At 42.3% G+C, this 21,094-nt stretch overlaps 1 protein-coding gene across 2 annotated transcripts in view; it reads left to right on the top strand.

Annotated features, from left to right (window-relative positions):
- LOC114881093 overlaps positions 1-21,094 on the top strand; it is a 40,313-nt gene that overhangs the window by 3,860 nt on the left and 15,359 nt on the right. The gene's annotated exons all lie outside the window — the stretch shown is intronic.

Raw genomic sequence — 21,094 nt, 5'->3', positions numbered from 1 at the left:
AATGCCGAACTGAATTCACGAGGGTCGTTTAACCGAAAGAAGTAGCGTAGGAATTACGTGGAAAAGGCGAGGTACATAACGCGGATCGACGCTCGACCTCAAGATCCGGCTACGTGGATTTCAATTTCTCTCGAGGCGAAGCGTGAAAGCACCGTCTCTAAGCAAAAGAAAAGCAAACGAGTTGATTCGTGGACGACCACGACTAGTTGCTTCCCATTCCATTATCTTTCACCTTCGATTTCCGTTCAATTACCAAAAGTGCGCGTACCGTACCGTTTGTTTCTCGTTTTTCACGACCAAGAAATCAATGGGTCCTTATCGTTTCCGGCGATCGTTACGGAAATCATCGTACCACAAATTGCCAAATAAGAATACAGATGTGCCGAATTAGGAAGAAAAAGAAAATCTCTTAGAATTGTTCGGATCGAACTGTTCGTTGCGCTCGAGTGATCATCTACGATGTCATTGATACGATTGATTCTTCCGTTTCTCCCCGAAATCTTGGTTTACCAAACTTTTTGAAATGATTCTAGAATCCGTAAACGTTTCCTCTAAAGTTATACCCATTGTTAGTTTCCCACAACGCGCAAAACAATTTTCGTGAATTTTCACCGTGGTAATCGTAAAGTTTAGATTTTTCTTTCCCGGTGGCTAGGTAAATAACGCGATTCATGATATTGGAGTTGTTACGATATTTCTGTTCTTTTTCAAACTCTCGTGGAAAGCTGGAGATCGCCGTACGCGAAAATGCGGGCTTCTATTTCGAATGTATGTACACCTTACAACGAAATTTTTCATGAGAATAATGTAATCGTTTGATCGTTTCGGTGTCGTTCACCGCAATCCTTGAAAATCGACCAAACCCGACTGTTGGTGGACGTTAATTCGGCAAATCAGATTCAAAATTAGCAAGCAGGCAATGGGCTGTCGGTGACGTATGACGCGATAAATTTCCTCCTATGTAGATCCCACACTCACATATACGACCAGGTAGATGGTGTAACGTGGATTTCGTCGACGACGGAACCGCGTTGACTGCTTGTCATCCGCTGCCACGGCAATTGTCAGCTTACGCGGAACGAACAGGTATTCCCGTGTAGAAGGGGCCGCAACACGGTTAACTCTAATAAACACGTCGTAAACCGGCATATTATACACGGTATAACGAGCCAAGACACCCCACAGCAACGTTGTATCGCTATGAAATTAGGAAATATTCTCTTTGCGAACGCGGTGAAATTTTTTTATCAAAAAAATACCATGTTTTCCAAAGGGATTAAGGATAATACCCGGTGAACGAGCACGAACCAACCGGATAGTTTTCGCGCACATTTTACTTGTTAGCTCGATCGGCCGTTCAACAATCAAATTCCTTATCGTTAATTTCGTCGACAAGGAATTTAACGCGTTCCCTCGTCCACGATGTACTACCGCCCCTAATGAAATTCAACGTTGCGTTCACGCTCGATAAAGTTCAGCAACCCCGTTGAATCCTATGGTGAACGATCCAGCAACCTAAATCTCACCTCCACGTTGCTTCACCGTTAAACGATTCTTTTGGAATTCAATTTCCACCTCATCGACGTATCCGCAGATTTTGGCTTCGATGTTCCATCGCGATACAAAGGACGTAATTTGTACATTAACGCATCGATTGCTCGTACGCTCGAATCTAATTAAAAACGATCAATTTCATGATGCCTGGGAACGACAAAGAGGGGATACAAACATTTTTTTACTCGTTAATTGCCACGTTTCGATAGAGACGAATGAAAATTCTCGTTATACGTTGATTGTAACGCGGCTGGATCTCCCAATGATTGCGATTACACGCCCAGAATCATTTCATTTCAGCAATTTCATCGTGCATGGTACGTGTATGCGTGTATGAATCAATGTTGAGTTGATAGCATTGGAGGATATTCGATTTTCCACGGAAGTTGTAATGGCGACAGGTACAGATAGCTGTAGGAAATTGTTGTGTATTGAGAATTTGATTTAGTTGATCCACGCTCGATGATACTGCGAGACGCGTTTCCCCTGTGTATACAGTGACAAGATCTACAGGAATCCATTATTTAAAATACTTGAGCTAAACAGTCCATCAAGTGTCTGCGAGTGAATAAAATCGTCATTACGTTGGCTCGTGCCACCTTGCTATCCAGACACTTGCGATCTAGCCAAGCGAGCAATAATCATTAGACATTAGCGAGAGTATAGTGCTCGCGCAAAATGGCTTGAATAGGAAAGGTAGAGGAAGAGAGAAATGGAAGGGGAATGGCAGAGATACGAGAGTTTAAATAACTCGGTACCGGGGTAGATAAGGAAGCCGATTGCCAAACCGAGCCGACGAAGTTGCACGGTTCGAAGTTGGTGTGCTCGTAAGCACTATTGTTTCGCTTATTGCGTCGATTGCTTTGGATTTCGACATAAGCGTGCGCACACACACACCCTTGCGTTTCTCTGCCACCGGATTCGTTCCCTCTATCCGGTCCTCACAACTTCCTCCCGCCAAACTCCAAGCTCTTTCTCCAAAGGTTTTCCTGAAATGGAAGGAGATCAGAGTGGAAACTGCATTTAACGCGGCGTTCCTTCTGTTGTGGCTGTTTCCCCACTGATTTAGAGGAAAACTTGCCCTCTGTTACGCCGGAAGGCCCCGACCAAGAAGAGATTACGTAGGTCTAACTGGATAGAGATTAATAAATCAAAGGGATTAAATGTGCCAGCAGTATTTCCATGTGTGTACCGTTCAGTTCCGGAAAACAGAATCGTCGCAATTTTGTAACACAATTAATTCCCGGCAGAATCTCGTGAAAAATAGGAACACGCGTATAATTTCCGGTAAAACTTTTCAGCCTTTGTACGGTTTGAAGGAAAGTAGAAGAAATTGTTCATAATAACAAGGTCGACTCTAACGACGAATACAATAGTTTCGCATTCTGAAGCGGCGAACTCGGTGGAAACAATAACTTCTCGGCTTGGAAAAACTGTCGGTGAATTAACGTGGACGTTGGTAGAAAATGATCTCGTAGCGTGGCAACGCTTAATTAACGGCAGATACTTGACGGTGTCACGGTGGCTGCAAATTTATCGAACGTTAACGATTGAACGTCCGATACATCGTGGGATGCACCGCAAAGCTGCATTGCACAGGACCGCAGTGACGTTGCAACCAGCGCGGCGGCGGCTCGGCTCGTTTGTACTCGTGATTTTCCAGAAACACAAATCCCTGATTTCTATTCGTAAACGCACGTCTATGCGAGCGTACGCGTGTACACCATTGTGCGACGAAAATGTGCTTAGATGTACGGCTTCGTCGTTGTCGAGCGTTTCACAAACACAAAAGGAACGTGCTTTGTAGCGGTGACGTAAAATGATGCATGGTTTCGTATCGGTAATTACCTGGTCGTGTTGTACCCAGAGGTAATGATGAAGAGGAAAATTACACAGTAATTGCACGGCTCGTTTGTCTCCGAATTTTCATGGAAAAGAGCACGGTAAATCACGTTTGAAGGATAAAAAAAAATGAAAGGAAGGATAATCGATGCGTTGTATGACGCATCTTTTCATCGTACGAACAGTTTTTAAAAATAATATTTTCACGCTTCATCCACGCGATTATGCGCAGAGATGTACTTTTGTTAATTGATATTCGATCGGACATGGATGGTACAGAAAAGTCGATTAAAAACGGGCATGAATTTTTTATTTCCACTCGAAATCTAAGATAAACATCCTTTAATCATCCTTCTTTTATCTTATCGTGTGTAAGAAAGGAGCTAGAGGACGAGCAATATTTGGAATAAAAATCAATTTGGCGGATACAATGGGCACTTTGTGCTCGTGGTAACAAAAGAACTGAGAAAGCTCGCTGCGACAGACAGTTGAAAGTGATGCCGAAAGTTGGACCAACAGGGTCAGAAAACAGTCGTTAAAGCAAAGAAGCTGTTCTTACACTAGCAACGGAAGAACCTGGGGAGGAGAAGAAGGTTAAAGAAAGGAAGGAGAGTCGTAAGCTTCACCCTTTGCTTTCCTTCCCCGACAGCCGACCTATCTTCTGCTCGCACCCGAGGCGAGATGACAAATCGCAACTATTTCGCGAGGGTTGAAAATTTTTCTTCCTCATCTGGATGATTTCAACACCGCGATGAACCTGAAGCAGTTGTAAACATTCATAGTCGCCTCGTTGAAAGTTTGCCAGAGAAAATTAAGCGACCAAACTTTGAAATTGCTAATGAAATTAATATTAAAACACGATTTGTTCCTAATTGAAACGTACCGAGATTTTATCGTTTGTCTACAATTGTTTGTTCCGAATTGAGCGCGCTGTGTTTTAAACTGAATTGGATCAACTAACTGACGAGTTAAAGTCTCGTAATCGTAACCGCAAACGAATCGCAGCGTGTAATCGCTTTTACGTTAAATAAAATCGCAACCGATACACTGTGCTGTGAAATCATTCAGTTAGAATCGTGGTTGTTTAACACGCATAAAGTTACTTGTGCAAAATCTATCGAAAAAACGAAATACCGACGCCCTGACCTGTCAACGTTCAACATAAAGGGTATCGTTAAAATGATAATTACTTGCCGCAGAAATTTTAATTATTAACGATAATTTGAAACGATATTTGCAATATTCTAGTTAATTTATGTCGTGCTGCAAGTAGTACGCTCGAAGTACAGTATAATTAACTGTTCCAATAGCATTTACACAAAGTGTAAATAAAACAAATTCGAAGAAAATATTAATTGCCTGTTGATAAATATGAATACCATTTGGTTAGCTGCAACAACACGTACAAAGAACTTGCAATGTAATTTATCAAAGAACTCATTTAATAACTCGTCCTTTTTTACCTTATACAAAAGCGTTCCGTATTCCGTTTGATAAAACACAGCATCATCATTTATGATAACCCAGTTTTACCATTTTCTTTTTTTTTTTAAACGTGGAGGAAGCAGTTTGCGCCCCTGGAAGAGTTGGTATTCAATAAACAAAGACAATAAGGGCGGATCTGGTCCACGAAGTAATAATACCCGGTCGTAACGTATGCGCCAGCGAATTCTTTCCTTTCTCTTCGCTCTCTATCTTTTTTTTAATTTATCTTTGAAAGTACAAAGAGAGGCGAGGTCGAAAATAAAAACCGATTGGCCAACAGAGGGTTCGGAAGGCGGCGACAGTTTGTGGTATCATTAATTTCCAGAAACGATCCAGGTCGATCTATTGGATCACAATCAGAGGCTTATCGCGTTATCCATTTCCGGTATCCTCTGTCGCTCCCCCGTGGCGGGCTGTTCTATCGGTAACAGGGTGCTTTTGTGTTTCCACGGGCTGGTGCTAGTTGGAATTTCGCGTGTAAATCCGGCTAGCACGCAGGTTCCAATCGTTGCACCCATTCCCGCACTGATACAATGGACAATTTGTCAACGAGCCTAACCGATGCCAGAGAATCGGTCTGTCGGTCTTCGCGGTCGCTATCCTAATGATTTAAGCACACCCGTTCCTCTAACTGAATTAATGAGCGTCATGCAAATCGATGATATCTTGTGCCTCGTTCACGGCTAATCGTCACGGATGTTACATTAATCAGGGGGGATCGATTAATTACTTGGATGCACGATCTTACGTCGAGCAGATTATGCTTTCACGTTTTCGATCGACTGGAAATATGAATACGTAGAATTAAAATACAAATTCAAATAACGATTGAACGACAGCTTTGCCGGTTGGAAAATATGTATACAATGCTGTTATTCAACTTTCGTTGAAGGATTTTTCATGGAATCCGTATAATGAATGAAATTCATTTGAAATAGCAGCATTAAATACCATCGTCTGTTGAGTGTGATCAATGAAAGTTAAATATGCAATTGACCTGTTTACGTCCTCCTACCCTTTACCCTCGTCACAATTATGCTACGTATGCCGTTGGTTAGCTGAAAACGTGTTTTCGCCGGGGAAAAAAGCGTCGGAATTGAGTTCGCTTCGCTACAACGACGATGAAAAATTAAATAGAACGAGCGAGAATGAAAATCATAGGGACAGGGTAACGCGATGAAGCTATTTTCCTTCCATGGAACTCGTTATCGTCCAGCTGACGTCAACAACAAAAGAAGATGAATCTTGGAACACCTACGGAGGATGGGGGACGTTTTTTAATCAGAAGGCACGAATCAGCAGGAGGAGACGAGAATCACGGAACGAATTAATCGGCTCGAATCAACATAGGTCGCAATTACTAGAAAGCAAAGGGTGCGTCTGGTCTGAATCTGAAGTTCTCTTAATGAAATCATAGTGATAAATATACGTTGCATAATGAAAACGATTATACGAAGTATTGTAACTGAAGGATCAGCATTTCCTGTGCAAGGAAATGGAATGGAGAAAGCAATTTGGCATAGCCGCGAACAGTCGTGGATAGAGGTCCTTTATCTTGATACGTCAAACGTCCTCACGTTGGAGATGTGGGTCTGATAGATAGCCTCGTCGACCAATCCACTAACCGAACCAAGATGAAACGCATTTCCCTTTCTAAACCACGTGTTAAAGGTGGATAAAGGTGATTCACGATGAAACCGATATCCTCGCGTAACCCTAGGATCGTACCATCGTGACGGTACACGTATAGAAGGAATAATAGAGTACAAAAATTGTTCAACACTTGCAACTTATCGTTCGTCGAACAGAAACGTCGTCCAGCGGCGTAAAAATATCGATTCCGTGTGATAACCTGACTGGTCAGCTTCGCGCGCGGTTTTCGTTGAGAACTCGTTGAACGGAAGCACGATATCGGGGGTGTATCGCGGCTGTTATCTAAATAACGTAATCGACAGGCTCGGAAACTATTTCGATACGGCGACAGCTACGTACGTATCCAGCCTGGTATCGGTATTTCATGATGTATATCGCGGCGACATTCGCGGGAGCGCAGTTACCCAAAATGCTTGTACGCAATCGAAACAATGGCCCAATTGCGATCGCCAACCCCCACTCGGCGAAGCCTACAATTTCCATTTAACACGGTTGTCTGTAAGCTTCAATGTAATTCGCCGGTAGCGCCGGTGATTAGGTTTCGGCTGTAACAGCGTTTCCAACCGGATTTCCACCTCCTCCCATGCGTTCGTTAATATCTCTCCATTTTCAATAATTACGCTCCGGTCGAGAATTCATTTTCTTAACAAAAGTTAAAAATGTTTCGTGGTTGCCTTTATTCGTTGTATGGAAATTGTTCCCTGAAAAATACGCGTCATCCTGCTCTTTGCTTCTTTGATCGAATGAAACAATTGAAAAGCTTACCGATCGATTTTCAGGAATCAAAACACATTGGACGTTAAAACGAACAGCGAATCGAATAAAATCGCAGAGAGATTTGATCCGTTCTGTACATACAAGGAGATAAAACGTTTATTGATAACGATACTGCCGGAAAATTCGATTATCGAAGCATGCGGTAATCGTTGAATGGGCTATAACATGTATTGAACGAGGCAAATCTATTGAAAGCTAGACCTGTTTATTATGTAAAAAGTTATTTATTAACGAAACTCGTTCGAAATGCAAAATATAAGGCGCGGGCATAATTAACGCGCCGTTGACGGGATATTTAATGTTTGAATAGCGCAGAAACAAAGTTTGAAACGAGAGGAAAACGGTGGATATTTCGGTAGCCCGGCTGGTGCCATTCATTATACTATCTTCCGTGTTCGAGATGTGTCATGCCGACGAGCCGGTGAAACTTTCCGGACTGACTCGTTAATTAATACGTTTAGATATTCATGCCAGAAGATATCGACGAAGTTTGTGGAAGTTGCGGCTTACAACGGGACGTTTCGCGACAGAATTGCACGATAAAGTGGGCAAATGCTAACATCGCGATGGCAGACACAATTGGCTCGTTGTCTGACAATTTTCAAGATCGTCGCGACGAAAAATTACGTTACAAGAGGATTAGAAATTTTTTGAAATAAAAGATTTCAATTTCATGGCGAAACACGGTATCTGTAAGCGATAAAAGCAACGTGACCACGAAAAGCCACGATTCTGAACGCCTGCCGCAAATTAGCAAGATCCTCAAACGACAATTTTCCTCGCTGTTTTTCCTCGCGTTCCCCTTCAGCAGCGTATTTCTCCGGACACGTTTCGAATCGGTGGCATTCAACGAGCGCGGAAAATTCTCGGGAACGAAAGCCACCGAGCGATACAATTTACATTTTCTGACTGGCGTCGCGCAAATTGAAGCTATTTGTTTAAATCGTCAAAAATAAGCGTGATTCGAATGCGATAACCGAAGCTGGCTCGGAATAGAAAGCCTAAAGGGTGTTGGTCGACGCGTCCTCAGAGGGTTGGATCCATCCGTTTGAGTATGCCATCGAGCTTTTCCAGAGGGGATGGTCGGGGAGGGGGTGAAAAAGAGTTTGAAATGGAGCGAGCGGTGACTGAAGCAGAGCTCAGCTGTCGAGCGCAGCCCGTCCGTGGAGAATCATACACCGTACGGTACAGTCGTCGTTAAAAGTTGAAACCGTACACATCCTTCCTCCGAGCACTAATTATACTCGTGAAACTTTCATTACTGTCACACCGGGACCGGACGAAATTTTACGTTTACGAACGACCGACTAAAATTCCAACCGTTCAACAATGAGTTGTCCATAACTTCACTCGACCGCGACGTTACATTCACTGGAAGTATGAATTTTAAACTGACTCTGATGATGGAAAATTCTCTTGTCGTCAAATTCATATACCATTCGTGACGTTAAATTTTGATCACGAATGTACGATCGTGTTCCTGCAGGATATTCAGAAGGACCCTGCTTCGCCCCGATATACATAACGTACCAATGTCGTTAACGTCTATGTTCCTTGCAACCAGTTTCAACGTTGTCCTGATTGTTTCGCGCGGCGATACCTCGCTCGGATAATTTGTTCGAACGATTCGTAGGTTGTTCTACGAAACCCTCGTTATATATCCACGGTAAATGTTCGAAACGAATGCTGCAACCCTCCCCTTTCTTGTTCGTACACGTATTCCATGCTTCGAGTAACAACGATTTATGCGAACTACGTTCAAGGCGTGTCCTTTGGTAATTGTTAACGATACGGTTGCTCTCTTAATACCTGAGTAACTATTTTTTTTTGAAACAATCTTCGTGACTAAATTTTCTTTTTATACAATCCGTTCCACCCTTTTCGATCCCCTTCGCGTCTTCTTCTCTCCGCTCAGTCAGTTCTCCCCGATCTGTCTGGCTAGGTAATTCCTCGCACGCAAAGTGCTCTCGTAGCAGGGTCGGTTTTCATTTGGCGGACCAACCACGCACGCTTCGTTCACATTGTTTTCCCGCTCGGTGTGCGCAACGCTCTTTTGTGTAATTCTCTGTCCCCCGTCCCGCTGCCTTTCTCGCGTTGCATTCATCCCCTAGCTGGCACGCATCTCCTCAACCTACAACCCCAACGACTGTGTGCACCGGCGTAATCAGTCCTTCATCAACGCCGTCGTAACCAGGCCGACCGATCAAAGAGCATTCCCTTCCGACAATAGCTGCACCTTGCAAAAATACGCGTATCACAGACCGAGCCACTGTCTTCGACGCTCTTTCTTTCTTTTCTTCCGGATTCACGAATTATTCTTATTACACGCGGTTCTTCTTGCCATTGCGACTTGACGCCTCGTAAGCTCTTTGAGATAATCCAAAGAAATGAAACAAGGGGAATCAGGATGAATATATAGAAAACCATAACAAGAATTATGCGTTGCACCAGGTTTCCTTTGTTATTCGACCTGGTTCCAAAGAGCCCGGCGCAACAATATGTTTATAAAGAAAATTTTCTACAGTTGGTCTATCAAAATGTTTATGAAATTCTACGATACTCTAACTAGCAGGAGCTTACAAAGCTCCCGAGAGGTTTTTCTTTAAAGGACAAAGGAAGCATGATAAAGTGTACCGAGATCGCGTTACAGAAGCCTGGTACTCTACGGAAAAACGAAATGTTCCGTAATTAAAGATGAATGAACGACGTTTAAATGGGAAGAAAATAAAAGCGAACAGACGGAATGGCGTAGAGAGGATGCCTTTTGTTACCTCGCAGTTGTGTTTCATGACCTTCATTGTTTTTAAAGGTTCACCCTCTTCGTCGCTCCCGTTTCGAGCGAACGAACCACCCTTCTACTTTTCATCGAAGAAACCTTTCTTCAGGTCACGTTAGCCAGTTTCTATTAAATATCACGTTATGGTAAAAAATAATCGCGGTTCTTTTCTCAGTGGATCGAGACACGATCACGCGGTTGTAAGCAACGGGGAAAAATTAGATACCACCGACTGCTACACGCGTCTTTCCAGTTGCATCGTCGATTTTATCCGCAGGCAGCGCTTTTAGGATAGAAGATCATTTACACGGTCTACGAGGCAGCTCGTAGGTTGCCAAACGATACTCGTTATTTCTCGTGGCATGAGTTTTACGATCGCTAGGACACGAAACGAGCGTCGGTTTTGCATTCACCCAGTACGTTTCATCATAATTTCCCCTAAAAGCACCTCGTGTCGCGACTCTTTCGTTCGTCTGTCGATTTAACGCGACCGTTTAACGCCGACGATATTCTGTCCCCGCTGACGTCTAATTAGGATCTACCTTTGCTAATTTCCCTTCGTGAACCAGCACCCTCTGTCACCTCTTCGGCGCGCAACAAAACGCGTCGGGAGCAAGGAAAAACTCGGAGATCCATAAATTGCGAGAACGCATACGACCAGCGTGTCGTCGTCCTGTTTACAGCGATAATGTACGTTTAATTACAACGTCAACCTAGCAGGTAAACGTACACGGTTTCAACCGGGTGGAATAATAATTACGCGAGCACGCCGATGGCGTGTGTACGTGCGCGAGAACGAACGAGCGGAAAGAAGGCGACACGTTTAGCGAACGGACGCTGAAATTATTTCTAAGCGAGCCTCGCGTCGACACGTTCTGTAACTCTTTGGCCCAATTAGACCAGCGCAAAGCGTCTATTTAACCAGAGTTTCAATTCGCGCAGCTGGATTCAGAAAGATCCGTGAATTTTCTTGGCTTCAATCTTTTAACGTTTAATAAACTCTCTTCAGGGATGTGTGGGTAACTCGGTGGCAACAATATTAACGCTTATTAAGCTGCATAGAAATTTAGCGTGGTTGGTTTTTTGAAATTCTGCGCGAAGCTTTTCTGTTACAGTTATTTTTATTACAAATAAAGGAGGATGATGGAAAATCTACCCGTTTTATTTCGAAAACAATAGATAAAAGCTGTAAAGCAACATAGTAGTAAATCGAGTTGAATGTCTGTTAACTACTTCGCTTTGTTTCGAAAGAACGAACTGGATGGTAACATGTTCGGTTAGAAGCTAGCAGGAAAAAAGGAAGTGAAGAAATCGCTGAGCTAGAGGATTCGGTGAAATCGAGGAACGGACTTGTAAACAGGGTTCTTTTGAGGATCGAATCGATCATGAGAAAGATCCGTTTCATAGCAACCCTAGTTCGAGGTTTCTACTGATTGTAATTGGTAACGGTGGAGACACGATTTTCCATCGGCTTTTTTTTTCTTCTCTTCCTGACGAGTTACCGTGAGATTGAGCACGTTTCTTTCGTTGCTGAGAAGAAGCAGATCAAACGCAAAGTTGAAACGTATCTCTTCGAGTAAATACGAATGCAGAGAACCTTATTTAATTATTTGCTCCAAAGAGTATGTGTACTCTGCTTTCGAGGATTTTATCCTTCGTCCTTTTAACACGATCGAGATTCAAAATACTCGCTCTGTCAAATTAATCATCGTGTACATAAACGTGAAAATTCAGAAATAATACCTAACAGGTGTGTACTCGACGTTCAACCGTTTCTTTTTTACAAAAGATAAATTGAAAAAGGTATGAAAGAAGAGGGATGAAGTAAGGATCCGAAGGATCATTCATCAGAGGTATAAGAAAAAAAGATACTTCCTGGAAAAGTTTGTCCATCTTCAAAGATGAAGTACACGGCCTGTTGATCGAGTAAAAAGGGGCGCGTTCGATATGATGGAGCGCGAAGCAGAGGATTAAATTCTCGATATCGTTGGAAAGTATGTTTGGAGGCGAGGCGAAGTGAAATACAGCGACAGTCTGGAAACGGAAGTGGAAAAGTTGGCGAAAGACGCGGCTGGATTACCAGGACGAAATCAAACGATACAACCCCCTGAAGAGTACGATGGCGAGCTTGATTACGCGATTACACAAGCGTGGAGAAGCTTTTATCAGGATTTAACGTCGGGACGATAATCAAGCAAACGATATCATTTCAGTTGTTTCGTTGCATCATAAGCTTTTGAACAATTTGTTTCGCTACAATGTGCAATAAGTATGAAAAGTGAAGAGGAAAATGAAAATTCCGTTGGTTGCATGATTTAATTACGTTGCACCGGCGACATTTAAGGCCTTCTCGAAAATGCAATTTTCTGTACCGTTGCGCTTTCGCCTGTGTACAGTCACGCATCAATTTCGGAATGCTCATTATACGAGCGAGAGCAAGGCTTTAGAGTAGTCGCCTTAATTAAAACGAAGGAAAAGGCAGGGAAACGGTGGTGCACGGTCGTACACCTTGCGAACAGTCGACACCTGCTGAAATTTCCTCTTGCCACTAATGACTCGTAATTACAGGCTGGTGAGTGTAAAAATGATTGCGACGGAAACCTTGTTTGGCGCGATCGATCCGCCAAGAACAACCCCTTCCCGCCCCCTCTAAAATTTCGTGCCATCCATTACTCTCTACGTGCTTGCGAGGAACTCGTTGCTCGTTATACGAACGAGCAACTTTCATTTCCAAAAACTTTCTACCCTCTCCGATTCGATGATTAACCCCATCGCGTGCCACCTTCTGATGCCAGAACTGTGGAACAACCGCGATATCGTTCTCCCTCTTTCTTCCATCCCCTTTCTACTTCTTCGTGATTAATACCTTAATTGCATTCGTAATTGGTAAAAAATTGCGGTCTCTGCCTAATTCATTCCACTGTTACGATCGTCGTAAATTGAATTTTTAGCTTGAAATTCATCTAAACAACATCTGAACGCGTTTTCACGGAGGAAGCTTCCTTTAACCGCAACCTACGAAACATACAGCACCATGTCGTTAACGAACAGCCTCGGCTGAATGTTTGGATTGTCTGCGACGCTATTATTCGTCCAAATAAAGCGAACGGTTGATTCGCGCGCGTTTCGTACACATCCTCGCTTAAGCATGATAAACGTACGAACGCACACCTGTCCAAGAATCGCCGGGGTAGGAAGCGTTGTCCTACCCCGTGCCAGCATTATTCTCTGCATCGCTCCTGACGATTTGTGTTCACCTTTTATTGGATCGTTATTCGCCTGGAATGACAATGCACCAGAGACGAGCACTTGCCCGGTGCCTCCGGGCCACCACGGATGTCACCATTCGTTCCAGTCGTCATTTTTCAGAACGTACCGTTCCTAGAATTTATTCTGCGCCGGTGACGAGCCTGGCCCTTCGAACTGGAACGCTGGAAATTCGTCGACCCTTAAGTGAAAATGGGAATTGATGAGAAGCGGAATCTCTTGAGCGAATAAGAAGCGTTTCGGGAGCACTTCGGTTGAAATTTTCAACTACCTTTCGATTCAAAATGAAATAAATGTCAGTCTATAATGACTTTTCACTTTCTCACGAAATGATTGTCAAGTGTATCGAAATGGATCGAATTGCAAATAGGATGCTCGCCTATTTGACACGGGTAGAAGTGTCCGGCTGAACAGAGATATTTAGTCCAGTCTAGAGCAGAAACTATTCGTGGATAGGAATAATTTAGGTCACGGCTGGAGTACAATAGCCGATCGTAGGTGGTTAAACGTAAAATTCAATCGAATAGGTAAATTCGTAAAGGACGGTGGACCTTCGGCGACACCAGGACCCTCCGTGTTCCTTTTCCGACCGAAAATGCGGTGCATTCGGTTAAGACGAGCTGCAGCCAGAAACTCGGGCGCTCGTTAAAACAAGAACAAGCCGATTCTGATCTGCGAATTCTCCGAACAGCGGAATTCGATCGTGAAAAACGTTAAAATCGTTTCGCGAGCGAACAAAAGCGAACGTTCGTGTCGCGTTAAAACTGTTTCGCGTAAGCTAACGAAATTCTTTCGTGTTCGTCGGTGATCGTGCGAGCGTGTTGCAACGATAAAAGTGAATTTTCTCTTGTCAATGGTGTTTCCGAAACGGAAGGAAGAAATGATTCTATTGGAAAGAAACGATCAGCCGATCTTTCTTGCTAACTAAATCCAGGTGCGATTAATTTTCTACGTCCGCTAAACGAGCTAAGCTAACAAACGATCGGCTGCCCGATTAATCTTTAATCGCGTGTACATAAATAACGATCGGTGTGATATGCACATGTAAATAAGTCACGTTCACGAGTGACCCACTTGAAAACCGATATACGAGGCGAAAGCGTGCGTTCGTTGGTTGTCAGAACGATCGATAGGAACGTGAATGTACGCGATACGTTCGTGTCTGGAACGAACCGGGAAGATATGAAAGGTGCTTCGAACCGATTTCCGTGACTACGCGTGACAATTCAAGCCAGTTGATGAAATTTCACCCTCTATAGAGAATTCGTTCTTTGTTATTTGGCTTTCTCATTGAATAATGCCGAGGTAGCAACGCGACAGGATATAAATTAGCCAGAATTCGAGACAGAGAGGAAAGGTATCCCCCACCTGGTCTAAACGCGTAGCCATGACGGAGCATACACGTATTTACAAGGGTGACAAGTAGGACAATGAAAGCTGCGCGTTCCACGTGTTTCCTGGCAATCTCTACGCTTGATTTATCTGACGGCGTGTTGCTGCAACAGCCCCGAGTCGAGCGGGAACGTGGCAGGAAAGCACCCTCTTCACTCTTGATTTCATAAACCGTGAGTGGTTTCAGAGAATTTGAGGGATTTTCAACTCGCCACGCGTAGACTGGCTGCCTCTCGTTTACGAACAACCTTTTCTTCTTGTTTTCGAGAACGAGAAAAAAACGTAAACTTGGTGCGAGGCTCTACGCGTTTCTGTGTTCCAGATGAAATTGAATCGCGATGAAGGAAATTGTGAGAAACTTCTACTCGATTTCAAGAGATATCATACAAATTCTTGGTATACAATTGCAAGGATAGGCTGTTGTTTTTCTTTCCCTTCTTTTTTCATGGATAATACAAATTTTCCTGGTTCGATTCAATCTAAATTGCAATGAAAGAGAAGTCTTTGAAATAAGATTTTGTGATATAAGAAATGGAAACATGTTACATTTACATTCGCAAGCAATATTTGCCATTGTTTTTGCAGTTGGAAAATCGTTAAAATACTTTTGCAAATCTTTTATAAGAAGAGAGGAAAGTTATTCGGATAAACTGATACTCGATATGCCATTTTTTAGCCCCGTTTTTATTCATTCATCCTTATTGGGCTGACATTCCAGTAGTAAACTCGAGGAATGATGATCCCCCAGTTTTTTCTCATCGCATTTTAAGTGGCAGAAAATCAACCCTACGATTTCATCTCACCACGTTTACCAATGAATCTCTCCGCTGAAGAGCTCGCGATTCGTATCTTCTTTATCCACAAAAAGATGAAATGTATTTCTAGCGGGAACAATCTCAAAATATATTTAGGTCATACACGTTTTATTTCTTCGATCAAGCGAAAATGATGCATTAGTGTTGGATACCGTCATAGACTAAGCAAATATTTTTACTCTTTGCGTTCCGGTTACAATTACGCATACGACCCTTCAATTCCTTATTCACCTCTGAATCATACACTTGACCCTTCGAACCTCAGTAATATCCAAGAATTCCTATTGGTCATAATCCACATTCCCGCCACTTTCAGAATCAGACTTCCGATCTTTTAAAAACAGTACCAGAACACTTTTCCTTCAGAATAAGAATACGAATCAGAGTCAGAAGTAGAGTGGTGTAGTCACGTAAAAAAGAATCGCTAGCAGTAGAAAATTACTTTAAATGTTTAATGTAAGAATTCCGTGTATTAAGTTTAATAAAATATTTATTAAATATCGGAATCTAACATTAGAATGATTGATTACAAGAATTCTAGGAAGCACACGGTTCATGTTCTAAATTAACAGGGCTAGAAATTGCTACACCCGTGTTTCATAACCGCTCGATATACGTTAACAATGTTATTTAACTAATCAAGTCTAATGACGAGCTGCTCCCACGCTGATGTTTACCGTCCTGTTCTGACGATTTAATAGTGCAACGCGAAATCAACGTTCCACGAATTCACGTAATTAGAAACATTACGCGTTATCGATCGTATAATCATCGTAAACTCGGAAATTTACCGCTTGATCGCTTGTCCTATCGTTTTTATCCGTGAAACGTCAGCAAACGAGGCAAGAATGAAGCGCTGACAGCGACGAAAATTGCCGGATAGAAAGTTTCGGATAATGTTCCGAGCGAATGAACTCTTCTCCGGCCGATCGATTTTGCGGTGAGAAAATTCGCGTACACTTCGTTCGCTGGAACATGGTAATTAGAATTAACGAGTCAATTTTTGTCGCGATCGTATCGAGCCGAGCCACGTTTGATTAAAACGAAACGATTAGACCAAGCTACTCGCGTTTACTTGACCTTATCACTTACCGCAAATTGGTCGGTTCGCTTCTAATTAAGCCGTTAACAACTTTTACGAAGCGATGGAATTTATTATCTCGTCACCGAAGACACGGTTGCTACGAAATCGGAGAGGCTGTGTAAAAAAGATACACGTAAAGAGGACAACGAAGAAATCTGAGATGATGAAGGAAAATATGCTTCCTATTAAATCGATAAAATTCATTCGAATGCGCGGGAAAAATCAATTTCCGTCTGAAAAAACTCGCAAAAAATGGTCCTGCAAATGTGGCGGTACTCTTTGAACCATTCATTTCTTTGAACTACTGCTTGTAACTGTTGCACAGACCATCCTTACACACAAATTAGAATTTATAAAGGGTGACTGGAGAATGGGTGGCAAAACTTTGCTGGTGTATTCTACTTCTAAGGATGAAAAAGAGTCATATAAACAGAGAGCAGGAAATGTATTCTTCCCAAGAAGAAACACTCTTCTTCTCCAACAACACGCATTGTTTTCAGTATGAAGATAATTTACTCAACAATATTGTTATTGATTTTTAGTAGGAAAAAAATCATCAACTATTCATCTTTCAACGTAAACAAGGCGTGTTTATACCACAAAGAAGAAAGCGTTTCCAGACGTATACACATTTACACGATCTTTCTTCATCCTTAGGAAGAGTTGAATACGCTATCAGAGTATATAGCTACCTATTTCCCTGCATAACACTGTATCGTGCGAACGGTTATAAGCTCATGGGGATTTATGGAATCTCACACGAACGACTGGTGGGATTTAAAGGAAAACAACCCTCTACACCTGCAAGATCCAATAACTACGACCGCGAACTTGTGGGATCCGATAGCAGCGACCACCGATTCATGGTATTCGATATGAATATCTTTGGCATTCCTAAAATTCGATTCCTTCGACCTCGGCTGAAGAAACTTGACGCTGCGCTGGTGTAATATTATTTTTAAACCGTTCAGCATAGAATTTCTTTGATGTTTTCTTCAAACTCTAAGTACATTGAACAACCAACACTAAATGGTGGGACACTCCGGTGTTCTTTCGTTTTTTTTAACGTTTATATTCGTTGTCTTTGAAGTTGTTTTCAATAAAAACAACGGCCAAGTTAGCGTTGTTTTACCACCGCTCTTCTTGCATATTCATTGCTTTGCTTTCCTCCGAGCATACCCGCGATCATGCCGCTGACTTCCAAGATATTTTGAATTAGTAAACGCGTGTTGCTGCCACGACGAGAGGGAAGAATGAAAATATAAATCTAGAGGGAACCGATGACAAGAAAACGGATGTGAATCGTTGCTTAAACGAAAAGTTTCCAGCACGTGTGTTGAATGGCGAAGAAAATCAAGAACATGTACGAGAGTTGTAATAACTTTTACCTGAAAACACGGAAGAGAATCGAGAAACTTGTGAAAGGAAAAAGGAGCAATTGATTAACGCTTCTCGTGATGAGAAAAAAAGATAGGAAAAAGAGCGAACCACCTTTAATAGAACGATGAGAGGGTGGAACAGAGGGTGAAACGGAAATAAGACAAATTCCGATTGATCATTCGATGGACAATCGGAGGAGGAGAGAAAGGGTGAAGCCGGTAATTGAATTATGGTCGACCAATTGTCGAATTCTAGTTACAGAATGTGGTAATCAATTTGATCGGAGGGAAAAACGTGGACGATAAATGATAACCGTTCCGTCTCGTTTTTCTCTCTCTCTGATGAATAAACGGCATACAGAAGGTAGATTAATAATTGTTAGCACTTGTAAACCAAGATAATCTTCCTACCCTGTAAATACAGCCACAAATACGATAAGAATTTTTAATCGTCTCTTGATTGATCGCCCTCGTATTAACTTCATCAATATTGCATTTTAATTACATCCGGCTGTGAAGTGTCTCTATCGAGGAGCGCCATTTCACGGGCTATCGTTATCGCGAAAATCGAAGAAATTCCTGGACGTGCAATATTCCAGGACAAGCTATGTAATAAAGACATTCCATCGAATGGCTGGCACGTGGACGCGGATCTCATTTTCACCTTCAAATTAGTCTTGTTCCTTGTGTCGCAGCGTTCTCAAGGTAGAAAGACAAATATTTATATACAGACTGTGATATTTAACTTGGAGATTGTTGGTAGAGTTACAGCTTGTATGTTAATAGTAAACGAACTAGTTGCTTATGTAATTTCATCAGCTACGTTACACATTTCGTAATAGAAATTGCCGACGGTCAATTACTCGCTGTAATTTTCTTCCGTTCAAGATTATTACGTCTTTCTGGCAGATCGGTAAAATCTGATTTACAGTTGTATCCTTATCAAGCGCAGTTCAGTGATTCAAAGTATCGTTAGCTAATCGGCACACATTAATTCTCTTGTTAACCTAAATGTTCGACGGTGGTATCAACGGGCGTCTCGACGCCGTGCCGTATCGAGGATTCTACGGTGTGTCAAAGAGTCGACGGGAAGCGGACGAGCATCGAGGCGAATTCCTCGATACACTCCAAGTTCTAGTTTCAGAATAATCGATCGAGTCAGGCTAATTAATTGCACCAGCCAAGAACTGCATCCTTCGCGTTGCGTTTCATCGTGGAAACGCAAATATACCCAGAGTACACTGTCCGAAGCGAGTAACCTTAATAAATAATAAAATGCCAGCGAGCTTGCCTGTGCCGGACCGGAGGAGGTCCCTTTAATTAATGGCTGGCAATAATTAAAGAAACCCGGGCAAGCGGTGTGTCATTTCACTATTTAATTTTCGCCTTCATTAATCAACGAACTAATTGCGCGTGAAGCAGTTTAATATTCGATCGTTCAGTCAAATTCGTTGGCCCATCATTTGTCCGTGTAAATACGAGAGACAGGTACCAGCATTTATTTGTCACCTTGTTTATTTGTGATTCGTTGCAGATATTATACGTACAGAGTGTTTTCAAAAGCAATTCCCCATTTTCCCAGTTAATTGAGTTAATTTTTTGATCAGTGAAAAACAAGTACAACGTATTTTAATCAATTTTAAAGAGAATGGTAACAACTTGTTTGTTTCGCTATACTTTTTATTATGTTCGCTTGCCTGATAAAGCACTTCATTCGGAAACATTTTGTACAAAAGAAACACGATTACCGAGTATATCGGCACCGGAAGTCAAAGACTGCTGATAGTACCTATCAGCTATTTTAATTAACGTCCCGCATCCGGCAATCGACAGAAGAGAGTGTACGAATCAAAATGCAATTTCATCGTTGCACGACGTCGCTGTTGAATGTTTGTCGAAGGATGGATAGGGGTGGAAAAAAAGGGAGAGAGGGAAACATATGGAATCGGTGGAAGCCGTAACACGTGCCAAGAATAATTGACTGTTAACGCGTCGATTGTCAGCAAAGTGACTGACAGGAGACTATTGTTTCGTGTGAGCATCGAAACCGGTGGTCACAGGTGATCGACTCGTTGCACCGAGACAATGAAACAATTTTTTCCCTTTAGAATCACTCTGTTTTGCATATTGTCATAATGTCAATCATTTTTCGAATCATCATCGCTCGTGAGCAGTTTATTTGCCATATAACGAACAATTCTCTCGATTCTTCCGTCGAAATTCCCAATATTTTGTGTATGTGTATGTGTATGTGTGCATACGTTTAACTCAGACAAATGTGCACCGAGAACCGTGCACCGCGGATGCGATTTTTATGCATTCTATCGGCGCAGTCGTCACGGCAATCGGCGAATTCCATGAATTGAAAAACCGGCCGGAGTTTCATGAATCTCTCGATAATTTATCGATTAAGCCTGGCGCGGAATACGAAAGCCAATTTCGGCTTGTGGTGGCCCTCTTCACGGCACCGATTAAAATTCGCCGCACACTTGTCAGATTTCGCCTGCTCCCAAATAACACGCAGGCTCAATCCGCGAAATTTCGTAATCGTCTTTTAATTGCGCCCTCTTTTTCTATTTTTTTCTTTTTTTTTTTCAATAACGTGCCACCGATGTCCCCGTGGTTCCTTTAAAAATTGGCACAGCTAACGAAAACAATTTTCTCGTTCCTCATTTTTTCTGAGGCGTCGAAATTATAGTAAGGCATATGTTGTAATTGCAATTACTCAGCCTATCGCCGTTTCATTTTCCAAATTAAGCTACCTTGTCACGCTGAAAGGCGGATCAAAATGATGACTTCTTTCTCTGTTTCACCCTCGTGCCACCCTAGCGTAGATAATGCAGACTGCATTATTCCGTCAGGTATAAAGGACACGAAAAATATACCGCGAATAATCTGTGATAAGAGGATTAGGGATGGGATCAAGTTTAATATGTAGGTACTCACGAATCCGAGTCAGTTCCAATACAAAGTTTTACTTTATGGGATCTGAGTATTACATATAATCTATTGATTTTCAAGCTTTCAATTTGATACCTGTTTAACGTATACTTATATATTGAATTATATA

The sequence above is a fragment of the Osmia bicornis genome, chromosome 4 (genome assembly GCF_907164935.1).
Source record: "Osmia bicornis bicornis chromosome 4, iOsmBic2.1, whole genome shotgun sequence".
In the NCBI taxonomy this organism is placed as follows: Eukaryota; Metazoa; Arthropoda; class Insecta; order Hymenoptera; family Megachilidae; genus Osmia; species Osmia bicornis.
This window is presented reverse-complemented; position numbering and strand designations above follow the sequence as displayed.